Genomic DNA, 23,392 nt, shown 5'->3' on the forward strand with positions numbered 1-23,392 from the left:
CTAAATTTTTACGAGCGAGCGGAGCGAGCGAGCAACGATCACAATTTGCAAGGTATACATATACCTTATATTGCCTTGCATACATTTCGTGTTATTACCTAATTTTGTCAGCCACTTCGGACATCACATTGCACTGTACTATGTGGAAATAGTACTATTTATGTGAAACTATTCACAGACTGTAAACATTTGTCAGCAGGCAATAGGATAAAGACTTCCGGCTCCTCGGGCTGGTGCGAAAGTTTCAATGTCCGTATGTGCCAAACCGTCGGATTGTGACACTCCTTTACGCGTCTCTCGCTCGCTGCGCTCGCTCGCTGCGCTCGCTCGAAAACTATAGCCTAACCTAAAACCAATCCCTCTTGCGTTAGTCATTCGATATGAGGGCAACTTATTTCGAATTTGCGAACGTGTCGGATCGTATGTGAGGTCGGACTAAATTTTTACGAGCGAGCGGAGCGAGCGAGCAACGATCACAATTTGCAAGGTATACATATACCTTGCAATATGCATATATATCGTGTTAGTACCTAATTTTGTCAGCCACTTCGGACATCGCATTGCACTTTAGTATGTGGAAATAGTACTATTTATGTGATACTATTCATAAACTGTAAACATTTGTCAGGAGGCAATAGGATAAAGTCATCTGGCTCCACGTGCTGGTGCGAATGACTCAATGTCCGTATGTGCCAAACCGTTGGATTGTGACGCACCTTTACGCGTCTCTCGCTCGCTGCGCTCGCTCGAAAACTATAGCCTAACCTAAAACCAATCCATCTTGCGTTAGTCATTCGATATGAGGGCAACTTATTTCGAATTTACGAACGTGTCGGATCGTATGTGAGGTTGGACTAAATTTTTACGAGCGAGCGGAGCGAGCGAGCAACGATCACAATTTGCAAGGTATACATATACCTTATATTGCCTTGCATATATTTCGTGTTAGTACCTAATTTTGTCAGCCACTTCGGATATCACATTGGACTGTAGCATGTGGAAACAGTACTATTTATGTGAAACTATTCACAAACTGTAAACATTTGTCAGCAGGCAATAGGATAAGGAGTTCCGGCTCCTCGGGCTGGTGCGAATGTTTCAATGTCCGTATGTGCCAAACCGTTGGGTTGTGACACACCTTTACGCGTCTCTCGTTCGCTGCGCTCGCTCGAAAACTATAGCGCAACCTAAAACCAATCCATCTTGCGTTCATTATTCGATATGGTGGCGACTTATTTCGAATTTGCGAACGTGTCGGATCGGATGTGAGGTTGGACTAAATTTTTACGAGCGAGCGGAGCGAGCGAGCAACGATCACAATTTGCAAGGTATACATATACCTTGCAATATGCATATATATCGTGTTAGTACCTAATTTTGTTAGCCACTTCGGACATCACATTGGACTGTAGTATGTGGAAATAGTACTATTTATGTGAAACTATTCACAAACTGTAAACATTTGTCAGCAGGCAATAGGATAAATACTTCCGGCTCGTCTGGCTGGTGCGAATGTTTCAATGTCCGTATGTGCCAAACCGTTAGATTGTGATACACCTTTACGCGTCTCTCGCTCGCTGCGCTCGCTCGAAAACTATAGCCTAACCTAAAACCAATCCCTCTTGCGTTAGTCATTCGATATGAAGGCGACTTATTTCGAATTTGCGAACGTGTCGGATCGGATGTGAGGTTGGACTAAATTTTTACGAGCGAGCGGAGCGAGCGAGCAACGATCACAATTTGCAAGGTATACATATACCTTGCAATATGCATATATATCGTGTTAGTACCTAATTTTGTCAGCCACTTCGGACATCACATTGCACTGTAGTATGTCGAAATAGTACTATTTATGTGAAACTATTCACAAACTGTAAACATTTGTCAGTAGGCAATATGATAAAGACTTCCGGCTCCTCGGGCTGGTGCGAATGTTTCAATGTCAGTATGTGCCAAACCGTTGGATTGTGACACACCTTTACGCGTCTCTCGCTCGCTGCGCTCGCTCGAAAACTATAGCGTAACCTAAAACCAATCCATCTTGCGTTCATTATTCGATATGGTGGCGACATATTTCGAATTTGCGAACGTGTCGGATCGGATGTGAGGTTGGACTAAATTTTTACGAGCGAGCGGAGCGAGCGAGCAACGATCACAATTTGCAAGGTATACATATACCTTGCAATATGCATATATATCGTGTTATTACCTAATTTTGTCAGCCACTTCGGACATCACATTGCACTGTAATATGTGGAAATAGTACTATTTATGTGAAACTATTCACAAACTGTAAACATTTGTCAGCAGGCAATAGGATAAAGACTTCCGGCTCCTCGGGCTGGTGCGAATGTTTCAATGTCCGTATGTGCCAAACCGTCGGATTGTGACACTCCTTTACGCGTCTCTCGCTCGCTGCGCTCGCTCGAAAACTATAGCCTAACCTAAAACCAATCCCTCTTGCGTTAGTCATTCGACATGAGGGCAACTTATTTCGAATTTGCGAACGTGTCGGATCGTATGTGAGGTCGGACTAAATTTTTACGAGCGAGCGGAGCGAGCGAGCAACGATCACAATTTGCAAGGTATACATATACCTTGCAATATGCATATATATCGTGTTAGTACCTAATTTTGTCAGCCACTTCGGACATCACATTGCACTGTAGTATGTCGAAATAGTACTATTTATGTGAAACTATTCACAAACTGTAAACATTTGTCAGTAGGCAATATGATAAAGACTTCCGGCTCCTCGGGCTGGTGCGAATGTTTCAATGTCAGTATGTGCCAAACCGTTGGATTGTGACACACCTTTACGTGTCTCTCGCTCGCTGCGCTCGCTCGAAAACTATAGCGTAACCTAAAACCAATCCATCTTGCGTTCATTATTCGATATGGTGGCGACTTATTTCGAATTTGCGAACGTGTCGGATCGGATGTGAGGTTGGACTAAATTTTTACGAGCGAGCGGAGCGAGCGAGCAACGATCACAATTTGCAAGGTATACATATACCTTGCAATATGCATATATATCGTGTTATTACCTAATTTTGTCAGCCACTTCGGACATCACATTGCACTGTAATATGTGGAAATAGTACGATTTATGTGAAACTATTCACAAACTGTAAACATTTGTCAGCAGGCAATAGGATAAAGACTTCCGGCTCCTCGGGCTGGTGCGAATGTTTCAATGTCCGTATGTGCCAAACCGTTGGATTGTGACACACCTTTACGCGTCTCTCGCTCGCTGCGCTCGCTCGAAAACTATAGCCTAACATAAAACCAATCCCTCTTGCGTTAGTCATTCGATATGAAGGCGACTTATTTCGAATTTGCGAACGTGTCGGATCGTATGTGAGGTTGGACTAAATTTTTACGAGCGAGCGGAGCGAGCGAGCAACGATCACAATTTGCAAGTTATACATATACCTAATGTTGCCTTGCATATATTTCGTGTTATTACCTAATTTTGTCAGCCACTTCGGACATCACATTGCACTGTAATATGTGGAAATAGTACTATTTATGTGAAACTATTCACAAACTGTACACATTTGTCAGCAGGCAATAGGATAAAGACTTCCGGCTCCTCGGGCTGGTGCGAATGTTTCAATGTCCGTATGTGCCAAACCGTTGTATTGTGACACACCTTTACGCGTCTCTCGCTCGCTGCGCTCGCTCGAAAACTATAGCCTAACATAAAACCAATCCCTCTTGCGTTAGTCATTCGATATGAAGGCGACTTATTTCGAATTTGCGAACGTGTCGGATCGTATGTGAGGTTGGACTAAATTTTTACGAGCGAGCGGAGCGAGCGAGCAACGATCACAATTTGCAAGTTATACATATACCTTATATTGCCTTGCATACATTTCGTGTTATTACCTAATTTTGTCAGCCACTTCGGACATCACATTGCACTGTACTATGTGGAAATAGTACTATTTATGTGAAACTATTCACAAACTGTAAACATTTGTCAGTAGGCAATATGATAAAGACTTCCGGCTCCTCGGGCTGGTGCGAATGTTTCAATGTCAGTATGTGCCAAACCGTTGGATTGTGACACACCTTTACGCGTCTCTCGCTCGCTGCGCTCGCTCGAAAACTATAGCGTAATCTAAAACCAATCCATCTTGCGTTCATTATTCGATATGGTGGCGACATATTTCGAATTTGCGAACGTGTCGGATCGGATGTGAGGTTGGACTAAATTTTTACGAGCGAGCGGAGCGAGCGAGCAACGATCACAATTTGCAAGGTATACATATACCTTGCAATATGCATATATATCGTGTTATTACCTAATTTTGTCAGCCACTTCGGACATCACATTGCACTGTAATATGTGGAAATAGTACTATTTATGTGAAACTATTCACAAACTGTAAACATTTGTCAGCAGGCAATAGGATAAAGACTTCCGGCTCCTCGGGCTGGTGCGAATGTTTCAATGTCCGTATGTGCCAAACCGTCGGATTGTGACACTCCTTTACGCGTCTCTCGCTCGCTGCGCTCGCTCGAAAACTATAGCCTAACCTAAAACCAATCCCTCTTGCGTTAGTCATTCGACATGAGGGCAACTTATTTCGAATTTGCGAACGTGTCGGATCGTATGTGAGGTCGGACTAAATTTTTACGAGCGAGCGGAGCGAGCGAGCAACGATCACAATTTGCAAGGTATACATATACCTTGCAATATGCATATATATCGTGTTAGTACCTAATTTTGTCAGCCACTTCGGACATCACATTGCACTGTAGTATGTCGAAATAGTACTATTTATGTGAAACTATTCACAAACTGTAAACATTTGTCAGTAGGCAATATGATAAAGACTTCCGGCTCCTCGGGCTGGTGCGAATGTTTCAATGTCAGTATGTGCCAAACCGTTGGATTGTGACACACCTTTACGTGTCTCTCGCTCGCTGCGCTCGCTCGAAAACTATAGCGTAACCTAAAACCAATCCATCTTGCGTTCATTATTCGATATGGTGGCGACTTATTTCGAATTTGCGAACGTGTCGGATCGGATGTGAGGTTGGACTAAATTTTTACGAGCGAGCGGAGCGAGCGAGCAACGATCACAATTTGCAAGGTATACATATACCTTGCAATATGCATATATATCGTGTTATTACCTAATTTTGTCAGCCACTTCGGACATCACATTGCACTGTAATATGTGGAAATAGTACGATTTATGTGAAACTATTCACAAACTGTAAACATTTGTCAGCAGGCAATAGGATAAAGACTTCCGGCTCCTCGGGCTGGTGCGAATGTTTCAATGTCCGTATGTGCCAAACCGTTGGATTGTGACACACCTTTACGCGTCTCTCGCTCGCTGCGCTCGCTCGAAAACTATAGCCTAACATAAAACCAATCCCTCTTGCGTTAGTCATTCGATATGAAGGCGACTTATTTCGAATTTGCGAACGTGTCGGATCGTATGTGAGGTTGGACTAAATTTTTACGAGCGAGCGGAGCGAGCGAGCAACGATCACAATTTGCAAGTTATACATATACCTAATGTTGCCTTGCATATATTTCGTGTTATTACCTAATTTTGTCAGCCACTTCGGACATCACATTGCACTGTAATATGTGGAAATAGTACGATTTATGTGAAACTATTCACAAACTGTAAACATTTGTCAGCAGGCAATAGGATAAAGACTTCCGGCTCCTCGGGCTGGTGCGAATGTTTCAATGTCCGTATGTGCCAAACCATTGGATTGTGACACACCTTTACGCGTCTCTCGCTCGCTGCGCTCGCTCGAAAACTATAGCCTAACATAAAACCAATCCCTCTTGCGTTAGTCATTCGATATGAAGGCGACTTATTTCGAATTTGCGAACGTGTCGGATCGTATGTGAGGTTGGACTAAATTTTTACGAGCGAGCGGAGCGAGCGAGCAACGATCACAATTTGCAAGTTATACATATACCTAATGTTGCCTTGCATATATTTCGTGTTATTACCTAATTTTGTCAGCCACTTCGGACATCACATTGCACTGTAATATGTGGAAATAGTACTATTTATGTGAAACTATTCACAAACTGTACACATTTGTCAGCAGGCAATAGGATAAAGACTTCCGGCTCCTCGGGCTGGTGCGAATGTTTCAATGTCCGTATGTGCCAAACCGTTGGATTGTGACACACCTTTACGCGTCTCTCGCTCGCTGCGCTCGCTCGAAAACTATAGCCTAACATAAAACCAATCCCTCTTGCGTTAGTCATTCGATATGAAGGCGACTTATTTCGAATTTGCGAACGTGTCGGATCGTATGTGAGGTTGGACTAAATTTTTACGAGCGAGCGGAGCGAGCGAGCAACGATCACAATTTGCAAGTTATACATATACCTTATATTGCCTTGCATACATTTCGTGTTATTACCTAATTTTGTCAGCCACTTCGGACATCACATTGCACTGTACTATGTGGAAATAGTACTATTTATGTGAAACTATTCATAAACTGTAAACATTTGTCAGTAGGCAACAGGATAAAGACTTCCGGCTCCTCGGGCTGGTGCGAATGTTTCAATGTCCGTATGTGCCAAACCGTCGGATTGTGACACTCCTTTACGCGTCTCTCGCTCGCTGCGCTCGCTCGAAAACTATAGCCTAACCTAAAACCAATCCCTCTTGCGTTAGTCGTTCGACATGAGGGCAACTTATTTCGAATTTGCGAACGTGTCGGATCGTATGTGAGGTCGGACTAAATTTTTACGAGCGAGCGGAGCGAGCGAGCAACGATCACAATTTGCAAGGTATACATATACCTTGCAATATGCATATATATCGTGTTAGTACCTAATTTTGTCAGCCACTTCGGACATCACATTGCACTGTAGTATGTCGAAATAGTACTATTTATGTGAAACTATTCACAAACTGTAAACATTTGTCAGTAGGCAATATGATAAAGACTTCCGGCTCCTCGGGCTGGTGCGAATGTTTCAATGTCAGTATGTGCCAAACCGTTGGATTGTGACACACCTTTACGTGTCTCTCGCTCGCTGCGCTCGCTCGAAAACTATAGCGTAACCTAAAACCAATCCATCTTGCGTTCATTATTCGATATGGTGGCGACTTATTTCGAATTTGCGAACGTGTCGGATCGGATGTGAGGTTGGACTAAATTTTTACGAGCGAGCGGAGCGAGCGAGCATCGATCACAATATGCAAGGTATACATATACCTTGCAATATGCATATATATCGTGTTAGTACCTAATTTCGTCAGCCACTTCGGACATCACATTGCCCTGTAGTATGTGGAAATAGTACTATTTATGTGAAACTATTCACAAACTGTAAACATTTGTCAGCAGGCAATAGGATAAAGACTTCCGGCTCCTCGGGCTGGTGCGAATGTTTCAATGTCCGTATGTGCCAAACCGTTGGATTGTGACACACCTTTACTCGTCTCTCGTTCGCTGCGCTCGCTCGAAAACTATAGCCTAACCTAAAACCAATCCCTCTTGCGTTAGTCATTCGATATGAGGGCAACTTATTTCGAATTTGCGAACGTGTCGGATCGTATGTGAGGTCGGACTAAATTTTTACGAGCGAGCGGAGCGAGCGAGCAACGATCACAATTTGCAAGGTATACATATACCTTGCAATATGCATATATATCGTGTTAGTACCTAATTTTGTCAGCCACTTCGGACATCACATTGCACTTTAGTATGTGGAAATAGTACTTTTTATGTGATGCTATTCAGAAACTGTAAACATTTGTCAGGAGGCAATAGGATAAAGACATCTGGCTCCACGTGCTGGTGCGAATGACTCAATGTCCGTATGTGCCAAACCGTTGGATTGTGACACACCTTTACGCGTCTCTCGCTCGCTGCGCTCGCTCGAAAACTATAGCCTAACCTAAAACCAATCCATCTTGCGTTAGTCATTCGATATGAGGGCAACTTATTTCGAATTTGCGAACGTGTCGGATCGTATGTGAGGTTGGACTAAATTTTTACGAGCGAGCGGAGCGAGCGAGCAACGATCACAATTTGCAAGGTATACATATACCTTATATTGCCTTGCATATATTTCGTGTTAGTACCTAATTTTGTCAGCCACTTCGGATATCACATTGGACTGTAGCATGTGGAAACAGTACTATTTATGTGAAACTATTCACAAACTGTAAACATTTGTCAGCAGGCAATAGGATAAAGAGTTCCGGCTCCTCGGGCTGGTGCGAATGTTTCAATGTCCGTATGTGCCAAACCGTTGGGTTGTGACACACCTTTACGCGTCTCTCGTTCGCTGCGCTCGCTCGAAAACTATAGCGCAACCTAAAACCAATCCATCTTGCGTTCATTATTCGATATGGTGGCGACATATTTCGAATTTGCGAACGTGTCGGATCGGATGTGAGATTGGACTAAATTTTTACGAGCAAGCGGAGCGAGCGAGCAACGATCACAATTTGCAAGGTATACATATACCTTGCAATATGCATATATATCGTGTTATTACCTAATTTTGTCAGCCACTTCGGACATCACATTGCACTGTAATATGTGGAAATAGTACTATTTATGTGAAACTATTCACAAACTGTAAACATTTGTCAGCAGGCAATAGGATAAAGACTTCCGGCTCCTCGGGCTGGTGCGAATGTTTCAATGTCCGTATGTGCCAAACCGTTGGATTGTGACACACCTTTACGCGTCTCTCGCTCGCTGCGCTCGCTCGAAAACTATAGCCTAACATAAAACCAATCCCTCTTGCGTTAGTCATTCGATATGAAGGCGACTTATTTCGAATTTGCGAACGTGTCGGATCGTATGTGAAGTTGGACTAAATTTTTACGAGCGAGCGGAGCGAGCGAGCAACGATCACAATTTGCAAGTTATACATATACCTTATATTGCCTTGCATACATTTCGTGTTATTACCTAATTTTGTCAGCCACTTCGGACATCACATTGCACTGTACTATGTGGAAATAGTACTATTTATGTGACACTATTCATAAACTGTAAACATTTGTCAGTAGGCAACAGGATAAAGACTTCCGGCTCCTCGGGCTGGTGCGAATGTTTCAATGTCCGTATGTGCCAAACCGTCGGATTGTGACACTCCTTTACGCGTCTCTCGCTCGCTGCGCTCGCTCGAAAACTATAGCCTAACCTAAAACCAATCCCTCTTGCGTTAGTCATTCGACATGAGGGCAACTTATTTCGAATTTGCGAACGTGTCGGATCGTATGTGAGGTCGGACTAAATTTTTACGAGCGAGCGGAGCGAGCGAGCAACGATCACAATTTGCAAGGTATACATATACCTTGCAATATGCATATATATCGTGTTAGTACCTAATTTCGTCAGCCACTTCGGACATCACATTGCCCTGTAGTATGTGGAAATAGTACTATTTATGTGAAACTATTCACAAACTGTAAACATTTGTCAGCAGGCAATAGGATAAAGACTTCCGGCTCCTCGGGCTGGTGCGAATGTTTCAATGTCCGTATGTGCCAAACCGTTGGATTGTGACACACCTTTACTCGTCTCTCGTTCGCTGCGCTCGCTCGAAAACTATAGCGTAACCTAAAACCAATCCATCTTGCGTTCATTATTCGATATGGTGGCGACTTATTTCGAATTTGCGAACGTGTCGGATCGGATGTAAGGTTGGACTAAATTTTTACGAGCGAGCGGAGCGAGCGAGCAACGATCACAATTTGCAAGGTATACATATACCTTGCAATATGCATATATATCGTGTTAGTACCTAATTTTGTTAGCCACTTCGGACATCACATTGGACTGTAGTATGTGGAAATAGTACTATTTATGTGAAACTATTCACAGACTGTAAACATTTGTCAGCAGGCAATAGGATAAAGACTTCCGGCTCCTCGGGCTGGTGCGAAAGTTTCAATGTCCGTATGTGCCAAACCGTTGGATTGTGACACACCTTTACGCGTCTCTCGTTCGCTGCTCTCGCTCGAAAACTATAGCGTAACCTAAAACCAATCCATCTTGCGTTCATTATTCGATATGGTGGCGACTTATTTCGAATTTGCGAACGTGTCGGATCGGATGTGAGGTTGGACTAAATTTTTACGAGCGAGCGGAGCGAGCGAGCAACGATCACAATTTGCAAGGTATACATATACCTTGCAATATGCATATATATCGTGTTAGTACCTAATTTTGTCAGCCACTTCGGACATCACATTGCACTGTAGTATGTCGAAATAGTACTATTTATGTGAAACTATTCACAAACTGTAAACATTTGTCAGTAGGCAACATGATAAAGACTTCCGGCTCCTCGGGCTGGTGCGAATGTTTCAATGTCCGTATGTGCCAAACCGTTGTATTGTGACACACCTTTACGCGTCTCTCGCTCGCTGCGCTCGCTCGAAAACTATAGCCTAACCTAAAACCAATCCCTCTTGCGTTAGTCATTCGATATGAAGGCGACTTATATCGAATTTGCGAACGTGTCGGATCGTATGTGAGGTTGGACTAAATTTTTACGAGCGAGCGGAGCGAGCGAGCAACGATCACAATTTGCAAGTTATACATATACCTTATATTGCCTTGCATACATTTCGTGTTATTACCTAATTTTGTCAGCCACTTCGGACATCACATTGCACTGTACTATGTGGAAATAGTACTATTTATGTGAAACTATTCACAGACTGTAAACATTTGTCAGCAGGCAATAGGATAAAGACTTCCGGCTCCTCGGGCTGGTGCGAATGTTTCAATGTCCGTATGTGCCAAACCGTCGGATTGTGACAATCCTTTACGCATCTCTCGCTCGCTGCGCTCGCTCGAAAACTATAGCCTAACCTAAAACCAATCCCTCTTGCGTTAGTCATTCGATATGAGGGCAACTTATTTCGAATTTGCGAACGTGTCGGATCGTATGTGAGGTCGGACTAAATTTTTACGAGCGAGCGGAGCGAGCGAGCAACGATCACAATTTGCATGGCATACATATACCTTGCAATATGCATATATATCGTGTTAGTACCTAATTTTGTCAGCCACTTCGGACATCACATTGCACTTTAGTATGTGGAAATAGTACTATTTATGTGATACTATTCATAAACTGTAAACATTTGTCAGGAGGCAATAGGCTAAAGACATCTGGCTCCACGTGCTGGTGCGAATGACTCAATGTCCGTATGCGCCAAACCGTTGGATTGTGACACACCTTTACGCGTCTCTCGCTCGCTGCGCTCGCTCGAAAACTATAGCCTAACCTAAAACCAATCCATCTTGCGTTAGTCATTCGATATGAAGGCAACCTATTTCGAATTTGCGAACGTGTCGGATCGTATGTGAGGTTGGACTAAATTTTTACGAGCGAGCGGAGCGAGCGAGCAACGATTACAATTTGCAAGGTATACATATACCTTGCAATATGCATATATATCGTGTTAGTACCTAATTTTGTCAGCCACTTCGGACATCACATTGCACTGTAGTATGTCGAAATAGTACTATTTATGTGAAACTATTCACAAACTGTAAACATTTGTCAGTAGGCAACATGATAAAGACTTCCGGCTCCTCGGGCTGGTGCGAATGTTTCAATGTCCGTATGTGCCAAACCGTTGTATTGTGACACACCTTTACGCGTCTCTCGCTCGCTGCGCTCGCTCGAAAACTATAGCCTAACCTAAAACCAATCCCTCTTGCGTTAGTCATTCGATATGAAGGCGACTTATATCGAATTTGCGAACGTGTCGGATCGTATGTGAGGTTGGACTAAATTTTTACGAGCGAGCGGAGCGAGCGAGCAACGATCACAATTTGCAAGTTATACATATACCTTATATTGCCTTGCATACATTTCGTGTTATTACCTAATTTTGTCAGCCACTTCGGACATCACATTGCACTGTACTATGTGGAAATAGTACTATTTATGTGAAACTATTCACAGACTGTAAACATTTGTCAGCAGGCAATAGGATAAAGACTTCCGGCTCCTCGGGCTGGTGCGAATGTTTCAATGTCCGTATGTGCCAAACCGTCGGATTGTGACAATCCTTTACGCATCTCTCGCTCGCTGCGCTCGCTCGAAAACTATAGCCTAACCTAAAACCAATCCCTCTTGCGTTAGTCATTCGATATGAGGGCAACTTATTTCGAATTTGCGAACGTGTCGGATCGTATGTGAGGTCGGACTAAATTTTTACGAGCGAGCGGAGCGAGCGAGCAACGATCACAATTTGCATGGCATACATATACCTTGCAATATGCATATATATCGTGTTAGTACCTAATTTTGTCAGCCACTTCGGACATCACATTGCACTTTAGTATGTGGAAATAGTACTATTTATGTGATACTATTCATAAACTGTAAACATTTGTCAGGAGGCAATAGGCTAAAGACATCTGGCTCCACGTGCTGGTGCGAATGACTCAATGTCCGTATGCGCCAAACCGTTGGATTGTGACACACCTTTACGCGTCTCTCGCTCGCTGCGCTCGCTCGAAAACTATAGCCTAACCTAAAACCAATCCATCTTGCGTTAGTCATTCGATATGAAGGCAACCTATTTCGAATTTGCGAACGTGTCGGATCGTATGTGAGGTTGGACTAAATTTTTACGAGCGAGCGGAGCGAGCGAGCAACGATTACAATTTGCAAGGTATACATATACCTTGCAATATGCATATATATCGTGTTAGTACCTAATTTTGTCAGCCACTTCGGACATCACATTGCACTGTAGTATGTCGAAATAGTACTATTTATGTGAAACTATTCACAAACTGTAAACATTTGTCAGTAGGCAATATGATAAAGACTTCCGGCTCCTCGGGCTGGTGCGAATGTTTCAATGTCAGTATGTGCCAAACCGTTGGATTGTGACACACCTTTACGTGTCTCTCGCTCGCTGCGCTCGCTCGAAAACTATAGCGTAACCTAAAACCAATCCATCTTGCGTTCATTATTCGATATGGTGGCGACATATTTCGAATTTGCGAACGTGTCGGATCAGATGTGAGGTTGGACTAAATTTTTACGAGCGAGCGGAGCGAGCGAGCATCGATCACAATATGCAAGGTATACATATACCTTGCAATATGCATATATATCGTGTTAGTACCTAATTTCGTCAGCCACTTCGGACATCACATTGCCCTGTAGTATGTGGAAATAGTACTATTTATGTGAAACTATTCACAAACTGTAAACATTTGTCAGGAGGCAATAGGATAAAGACTTCCGGCTCCTCGGGCTGGTGCGAATGTTTCAATGTCCGTATGTGCCAAACCGTTGGATTGTGACACACCTTTACGCGTCTCTCGTTCGCTGCGCTCGCTCGAAAACTATAGCGTAACCTAAAACCAATCCATCTTGCGTTCATTATTCGATATGGTGGCGACTTATTTCGAATTTGCGAACGTGTCGGATCGGATGTGAGGTTGGACTAAATTTTTACGAGCGAGCGGAGCGAGCGAGCAACGATCACAATTTGCAAGATATACATATACCTTGCAATATGCATATATATCGTGTTAGTACCTAATTTTTTCAGCCACTTCGGACATCACATTGGACTGTAGTATGTGCAAATAGTACTATTTATGTGAAACTATTCACAAACTGTAAACATTTGTCAGCAGGCAATAGGATAAAGACTTCCGGCTCCTCGGGCTGGTGCGAATGTTTCAATGTCCGTATGTGCCAAACCGTTGGATTGTGACACACCTTTACGCGTCTCTCGTTCGCTGCGCTCGCTCGAAAACTATAGCGTAACCTAAAACCAATCCATCTTGCGTTCATTATTCGATATGGTGGCGACTTATTTCGAATTTGCGAACGTGTCGGATCGGATGTGAGGTTGGACTAAATTTTTACGAGCGGGCGGAGCGAGCGAGCAACGATCACAATTTGCAAGGTATACATATACCTTATATTGCCTTGCATATATTTCGTGTTAGTACCTAATTTTGTCAGCCACTTCGGACATCATATTGGACTGTAGTATGTGGACATAGTACTATTTATGTGAAACTATTCACAAACTGTAAACATTTGTCAGCAGGCAATAGGATAAAGACTTCCGGCTCCTCGGGCTGGTGCGAATGTTTCAATGTCCGTATGTGCCAAACCGTTGGATTGTGACACACCTTTACGCGTCTCTCGTTCGCTGCGCTCGCTCAAAAACTATAGCGTAACCTAAAACAAATCCATATTGCGTTCATTATTCGATACGGTGGCGACTTATTTCGAATTTGCGAACGTGTCGGATCGGATGTGCGGTTGGACTAAATTTTTACGAGCGAGCGGAGCGAGCGAGCCACGATCACAATTTGCAAGGTATACATATACCTTATATTGCCTTGCATATATTTCGTGTTAGTACCTAATTTTGTCAGCCACTTCGGACATCACATTGGACTGTAGTATGTGGAAATAGTACTATTTATGTGAAACTATTCACAAACTGTAAACATTTGTCAGCAGGCAATAGGATAAAGACTTCCGGCTCCTAGGGCTGGTGCGAATGTTTCAATGTCCGTATGTGCCAAACCGTTGGATTGTGACACACCTTTACGCGTCTCTCGTTCGCTGCGCTCGCTCGAAAACTATAGCGTAACCTAAAACCAATCCATCTTGCGTTCATTATTCGATATGGTGGCGACTTATTTCGAATTTGCGAACGTGTCTGATCGGATGTGAGGTTGGACTAAATTTTTACGAGCGAGCGGAGCGAGCGAGCAACGATCACAATTTGCAAGGTATACATATACCTTGCAATATGCATATATATCGTGTTAGTACCTAATTTTGTCAGCCACTTCGGACATCACATTGGACTGTAGTATGTGGAAATAGTACTATTTATGTGAAACTATTCACAAACTGTAAACATTTGTCAGCAGGCAATAGGATAAAGACTTCCGGCTCCTCGGGCTGGTGCGAATGTTTCAATGTCCGTATGTGCCAAACCGTTGGATTGTGACACACCTTTACGCGTCTCTCGTTCGCTGCGCTCGCTCGAAGACTATAGCGTAACCTAAAACCAATCCATCTTGCGTTCATTATTCGATATGGTGGCCACTTATTTCGAATTTGCGAACGTGTCGGATCGGATGTGAGGTTGGACTAAATTTTTACGAGCGAGCGGAGCGAGCGAGCAACGATCACAATTTGCAAGATATACATATACCTTGCAATATGCATATATATCGTGTTAGTACCTAATTTTGTCAGCCACTTCGGACATCACATTGGACTGTAGTATGTGGAAATAGTACTATTTATGTGAAACTATTCACAAACTGTAAACATTTGTCAGCAGGCAATAGGATAAAGACTTCCGGCTCCTCGGGCTGGTGCGAATGTTTCAATGTCCGTATGTGCCAAACCGTTGGATTGTGACACACCTTTACGCGTCTCTCGTTCGCTGCGCTCGCTCGAAAACTATAGCGTAACCTAAAACCAATCCACCTTGCGTTCATTATTCGATATGGTGGCGACTTATTTCGAATTTGCGAACGTGTCGGATCGGATGTGAGGTTGGACTAAATTTTTACGAGCGAGCGGAGCGAGCGAGCAACGATCACAATTTGCAAGGTATACATATACCTTGCAATATGCATATATATCGTGTTAGTACCTAATTTTGTCAGCCACTTCGGACATCACATTGGACTGTAGTATGTGGAAATAGTACTATTTATGTGAAACTATTCACAAACTGTAAACATTTGTCAGCAGGCAATAGGATAAAGACTTCCGGCTCCTCGGGCTGGTGCGAATGTTTCAATGTCCGTATGTGCCAAACCGTTGTATTGTGACACACCTTTACGCGTCTCTCGCTCGCTGCGCTCGCTCGAAAACTATAGCCTAACCTAAAACCAATCCCTCTTGCGTTAGTCATTCGATATGAAGGCGACTTATATCGAATTTGCGAACGTGTCGGATCGTATGTGAGGTTGGACTAAATTTTTACGAGCGAGCGGAGCGAGCGAGCAACGATCACAATTTGCAAGGTATACATATACCTTATATTGCCTTGCATACATTTCGTGTTATTACCTAATTTTGTCAGCCACTTCGGACATCACATTGCACTGTACTATGTGGAAATAGTACTATTTATGTGAAACTATTCACAGACTGTAAACATTTGTCAGCAGGCAATAGGATAAAGACTTCCGGCTCCTCGGGCTGGCGCGAATGTTTCAATGTCCGTATGTGCCAAACCGTCGGATTGTGACACTCCTTTACGCATCTCTCGCTCGCTGCGCTCGCTCGAAAACTATAGCCTAACCTAAAACCAATCCCTCTTGCGTTAGTCATTCGATATGAGGGCAACTTATTTCGAATTTGCGAACGTGTCGGATCGGATGTGAGGTTGGACTAAATTTTTACGAGCGAGCGGAGCGAGCGAGCAACGATCACAATTTGCAAGGTATACATATACCTTGCAATATGCATATATATCGTGTTAGTACCTAATTTTGTCAGCCACTTCGGACATCACATTGCACTGTAGTATGTCGAAATAGTACTATTTATGTGAAACTATTCACAAACTGTAAACATTTGTCAGTAGGCAACATGATAAAGACTTCCGGCTCCTCGGGCTGGTGCGAATGTTTCAATGTCCGTATGTGCCAAACCGTTGTATTGTGACACACCTTTACGCGTCTCTCGCTCGCTGCGCTCGCTCGAAAACTATAGCCTAACCTAAAACCAATCCCTCTTGCGTTAGTCATTCGATATGAAGGCGACTTATATCGAATTTGCGAACGTGTCGGATCGTATGTGAGGTTGGACTAAATTTTTACGAGCGAGCGGAGCGAGCGAGCAACGATCACAATTTGCAAGTTATACATATACCTTATATTGCCTTGCATACATTTCGTGTTATTACCTAATTTTGTCAGCCACTTCGGACATCACATTGCACTGTACTATGTGGAAATAGTACTATTTATGTGAAACTATTCACAGACTGTAAACATTTGTCAGCAGGCAATAGGATAAAGACTTCCGGCTCCTCGGGCTGGTGCGAATGTTTCAATGTCCGTATGTGCCAAACCGTCGGATTGTGACACTCCTTTACGCATCTCTCGCTCGCTGCGCTCGCTCGAAAACTATAGCCTAACCTAAAACCAATCCCTCTTGCGTTAGTCATTCGATATGAGGGCAACTTATTTCGAATTTGCGAACGTGTCGGATGGTATGTGAGGTCGGACTAAATTTTTACGAGCGAGCGGAGCGAGCGAGCAACGATCACAATTTGCATGGCATACATATACCTTGCAATATGCATATATATCGTGTTAGTACCTAATTTTGTCAGCCACTTCGGACATCACATTGCACTTTAGTATGTGGAAATAGTACTATTTATGTGATACTATTCATAAACTGTAAACATTTGTCAGGAGGCAATAGGCTAAAGACATCTGGCTCCACGTGCTGGTGCGAATGACTCAATGTCCGTATGCGCCAAACCGTTGGATTGTGACACACCTTTACGCGTCTCTCGCTCGCTGCGCTCGCTCGAAAACTATAGCCTAACCTAAAACCAATCCATCTTGCGTTAGTCATTCGATATGAAGGCAACTTATTTCGAATTTGCGAACGTGTCGGATCGTATGTGAGGTTGGACTAAATTTTTACGAGCGAGCGGAGCGAGCGAGCAACGATCACAATTTGCAAGGTATACATATACCTTGCAATATGCATATATATCGTGTTAGTACCTAATTTTGTCAGCCACTTCGGACATCACATTGCACTGTAGTATGTCGAAATAGTACTATTTATGTGAAACTATTCACAAACTGTAGACATTTGTCAGTAGGCAATATGATAAAGACTTCCGGCTCCTCGGGCTGGTGCGAATGTTTCAATGTCAGTATGTGCCAAACCGTTGGATTGTGACACACCTTTACGTGTCTCTCGCTCGCTGCGCTCGCTCGAAAACTATAGCGTAACCTAAAACCAATCCATCTTGCGTTCATTATTCGATATGGTGGCGACATATTTCGAATTTGCGAACGTGTCGGATCAGATGTGAGGTTGGACTAAATTTTTACGAGCGAGCGGAGCGGGCGAGCATCGATCACAATATGCAAGGTATACATATACCTTGCAATATGCATATATATCGTGTTAGTACCTAATTTCGTCAGCCACTTCGGACATCACATTGCCCTGTAGTATGTGGAAATAGTACTATTTATGTGAAACTATTCACAAACTGTAAACATTTGTCAGCAGGCAATAGGATAAAGACTTCCGGCTCCTCGGGCTGGTGCGAATGTTTCAATGTCCGTATGTGCCAAACCGTTGGATTGTGACACACCTTTACGCGTCTCTCGTTCGCTGCGCTCGCTCGAAAACTATAGCGTAACCTAAAACCAATCCATCTTGCGTTCATTATTCGATATGGTGGCGACTTATTTCGAATTTGCGAACGTGTCGGATCGGATGTGAGGTTGGACTAAATTTTTACGAGCGAGCGGAGCGAGCGAGCAACGATCACAATTTGCAAGATATACATATACCTTGCAATATGCATATATATCGTGTTAGTACCTAATTTTTTCAGCCACTTCGGACATCACATTGGACTGTAGTATGTGGAAATAGTACTATTTATGTGAAACTATTCACAAACTGTAAACATTTGTCAGCAGGCAATAGGATAAAGACTTCCGGCTCCTCGGGCTGGTGCGAATGTTTCAATGTCCGTATGTGCCAAACCGTTGGATTGTGACACACCTTTACGCGTCTCTCGTTCGCTGCGCTCGCTCGAAAACTATAGCGTAACCTAAAACCAATCCATCTTGCGTTCATTATTCGATATGGTGGCGACTTATTTCGAATTTGCGAACGTGTCGGATCGGATGTGAGGTTGGACTAAATTTTTACGAGCGGGCGGAGCGAGCGAGCAACGATCACAATTTGCAAGGTATACATATACCTTATATTGCCTTGCATATATTTCGTGTTAGTACCTAATTTTGTCAGCCACTTCGGACATTACATTGGACTGTAGTATGTGGACATAGTACTATTTATGTGAAACTATTCACAAACTGTAAACATTTGTCAGCAGGCAATAGGATAAAGACTTCCGGCTCCTCGGGCTGGTGCGAATGTTTCAATGTCCGTATGTGCCAAACCGTTGGATTGTGACACACCTTTACGCGTCTCTCGTTCGCTGCGCTCGCTCAAAAACTATAGCGTAACCTAAAACCAATCCATATTGCGTTCATTATTCGATACGGTGGCGACTTATTTCGAATTTGCGAACGTGTCGGATCGGATGTGCGGTTGGACTAAATTTTTACGAGCGAGCGGAGCGAGCGAGCCACGATCACAATTTGCAAGGTATACATATACCTTATATTGCCTTGCATATATTTCGTGTTAGTACCTAATTTTGTCAGCCACTTCGGACATCACATTGGACTGTAGTATGTGGAAATAGTACTATTTATGTGAAACTATTCACAAACTGTAAACATTTGTCAGCAGGCAATAGGATAAAGACTTCCGGCTCCTAGGGCTGGTGCGAATGTTTCAATGTCCGTATGTGCCAAACCGTTGGATTGTGACACACCTTTACGCGTCTCTCGTTCGCTGCGCTCGCTCGAAAACTATAGCGTAACCTAAAACCAATCCATCTTGCGTTCATTATTCGATATGGTGGCGACTTATTTCGAATTTGCGAACGTGTCTGATCGGATGTGAGGTTGGACTAAATTTTTACGAGCGAGCGGAGCGAGCGAGCAACGATCACAATTTGCAAGGTATACATATACCTTGCAATATGCATATATATCGTGTTAGTACCTAATTTTGTCAGCCACTTCGGACATCACATTGGACTGTAGTATGTGGAAATAGTACTATTTATGTGAAACTATTCACAAACTGTAAACATTTGTCAGCAGGCAATAGGATAAAGACTTCCGGCTCCTCGGGCTGGTGCGAATGTTTCAATGTCCGTATGTGCCAAACCGTTGGATTGTGACACACCTTTACGCGTCTCTCGTTCGCTGCGCTCGCTCGAAAACTATAGCGTAACCTAAAACCAATCCATCTTGCGTTCATTATTCGATATGGTGGCGACTTATTTCGAATTTGCGAACGTGTCGGATCGGATGTGAGGTTGGACTAATTTTTTACGAGCGAGCGGAGCGAGCGAGCAACGATCACAATTTGCAAGATATACATATACCTTGCAATATGCATATATATCGTGTTAGTACCTAATTTTGTCAGCCACTTCGGACATCACATTGGACTGTAGTATGTGGAAATAGTACTATTTATGTGAAACTATTCACAAACTGTAAACATTTGTCAGCAGGCAATAGGATAAAGACTTCCGGCTCCTCGGGCTGGTGCGAATGTTTCAATGTCCGTATGTGCCAAACCGTTGGATTGTGACACACCTTTACGCGTCTCTCGTTCGCTGCGCTCGCTCGAAAACTATAGCGTAACCTAAAACCAATCCATCTTGCGTTCATTATTCGATATGGTGGCGACTTATTTCGAATTTGCGAACGTGTCGGATCGGATGTGAGGTTGGACTAAATTTTTACGAGCGAGCGGAGCGAGCGAGCAACGATCACAATTTGCAAGGTATACATATACCTTGCAATATGCATATATATCGTGTTAGTACCTAATTTTGTCAGCCACTTCGGACATCACATTGGACTGTAGTATGTGGAAATAGTACTATTTATGTGAAACTATTCACAAACTGTAAACATTTGTCAGCAGGCAATAGGATAAAGACTTCCGGCTCCTCGGGCTGGTGCGAATGTTTCAATGTCCGTATGTGCCAAACCGTTGTATTGTGACACACCTTTACGCGTCTCTCGCTCGCTGCGCTCGCTCGAAAACTATAGCCTAACCTAAAACCAATCCCTCTTGCGTTAGTCATTCGATATGAAGGCGACTTATATCGAATTTGCGAACGTGTCGGATCGTATGTGAGGTTGGACTAAATTTTTACGAGCGAGCGGAGCGAGCGAGCAACGATCACAATTTGCAAGTTATACATATACCTTATATTGCCTTGCATACATTTCGTGTTATTACCTAATTTTGTCAGCCACTTCGGACATCACATTGCACTGTACTATGTGGAAATAGTACTATTTATGTGAAACTATTCACAGACTGTAAACATTTGTCAGCAGGCAATAGGATAAAGACTTCCGGCTCCTCGGGCTGGTGCGAATGTTTCAATGTCCGTATGTGCCAAACCGTCGGATTGTGACACTCCTTTACGCATCTCTCGCTCGCTGCGCTCGCTCGAAAACTATAGCCTAACCTAAAACCAATCCCTCTTGCGTTAGTCATTCGATATGAGGGCAACTTATTTCGAATTTGCGAACGTGTCGGATCGTATGTGAGGTCGGACTAAATTTTTACGAGCGAGCGGAGCGAGCGAGCAACGATCACAATTTGCATGGCATACATATACCTTGCAATATGCATATATATCGTGTTAGTACCTAATTTTGTCAGCCACTTCGGACATCACATTGCACTTTAGTATGTGGAAATAGTACTATTTATGTGAAACTATTCACAAACTGTAAACATTTGTCAGCAGGCAATAGGATAAAGACTTCCGGCTCCTCGGGCTGGTGCGAATGTTTCAATGTCCGTATGTGCCAAACCGTTGGATTGTGACACACCTTTACGTGTCTCTCGCTCGCTGCGCTCGCTCGAAAACTATAGCGTAACCTAAAACCAATCCATCTTGCGTTCATTATTCGATATGGTGGCGACATATTTCGAATTTGCGAACGTGTCGGATCAGATGTGAGGTTGGACTAAATTTTTACGAGCGAGCGAGCATCGATCACAATATGCAAGGTATACATATACCTTGCAATATGCATATATATCGTGTTAGTACCTAATTTCGTCAGCCACTTCGGACATCACATTGCCCTGTAGTATGTGGAAATAGTACTATTTATGTGAAACTATTCACAAACTGTAAACATTTGTCAGCAGGCAATAGGATAAAGACTTCCGGCTCCTCGGGCTGGTGCGAATGTTTCAATGTCCGTATGTGCCAAACCGTTGGATTGTGACACACCTTTACGCGTCTCTCGTTCGCTGCGCTCGCTCGAAAACTATAGCGTAACCTAAAACCAATCCATCTTGCGTTCATTATTCGATATGGTGGCGACTTATTTCGAATTTGCGAACGTGTCGGATCGGATGTGAGGTTGGACTAAATTTTTACGAGCGAGCGGAGCGAGCGAGCAACGATCACAATTTGCAAGATATACATATACCTTGCAATATGCATATATATCGTGTTAGTACCTAATTTTTTCAGCCACTTCGGACATCACATTGGACTGTAGTATGTGGAAATAGTACTATTTATGTGAAACTATTCACAAACTGTAAACATTTGTCAGCAGGCAATAGGATAAAGACTTCCGGCTCCTCGGGCTGGTGCGAATGTTTCAATGTCCGTATGTGCCAAACCGTTGGATTGTGACACACCTTTACGCGTCTCTCGTTCGCTGCGCTCGCTCGAAAACTATAGCGTAACCTAAAACCAATCCATCTTGCGTTCATTATTCGATATGGTGGCGACTTATTTCGAATTTGCGAACGTGTCGGATCGGATGTGAGGTTGGACTAAATTTTTACGAGCGGGCGGAGCGAGCGAGCAACGATCACAATTTGCAAGGTATACATATACCTTATATTGCCTTGCATATATTTCGTGTTAGTACCTAATTTTGTCAGCCACTTCGGACATCACATTGGACTGTAGTATGTGGACATAGTACTATTTATGTGAAACTATTCACAAACTGTAAACATTTGTCAGCAGGCAATAGGATAAAGACTTCCGGCTCCTCGGGCTGGTGCGAATGTTTCAATGTCCGTATGTGCCAAACCGTTGGATTGTGACACACCTTTACGCGTCTCTCGTTCGCTGCGCTCGCTCAAAAACTATAGCGTAACCTAAAACCAATCCATATTGCGTTCATTATTCGATACGGTGGCGACTTATTTCGAATTTGCGAACGTGTCGGATCGGATGTGCGGTTGGACTAAATTTTTACGAGCGAGCGGAGCGAGCGAGCCACGATCACAATTTGCAAGGTATACATATACCTTATATTGCCTTGCATATATTTCGTGTTAGTACCTAATTTTGTCAGCCACTTCGGACATCACATTGGACTGTAGTATGTGGAAATAGTACTATTTATGTGAAACTATTCACAAACTGTAAACATTTGTCAGCAGGCAATAGGATAAAGACTTCCGGCTCCTAGGGCTGGTGCGAATGTTTCAATGTCCGTATGTGCCAAACCGTTGGATCGTGACACACCT

The sequence above is a fragment of the Bombus terrestris genome, unplaced genomic scaffold (assembly GCF_910591885.1).
Source record: "Bombus terrestris unplaced genomic scaffold, iyBomTerr1.2, whole genome shotgun sequence".
Lineage (NCBI taxonomy): Eukaryota > Metazoa > Arthropoda > Insecta > Hymenoptera > Apidae > Bombus > Bombus terrestris.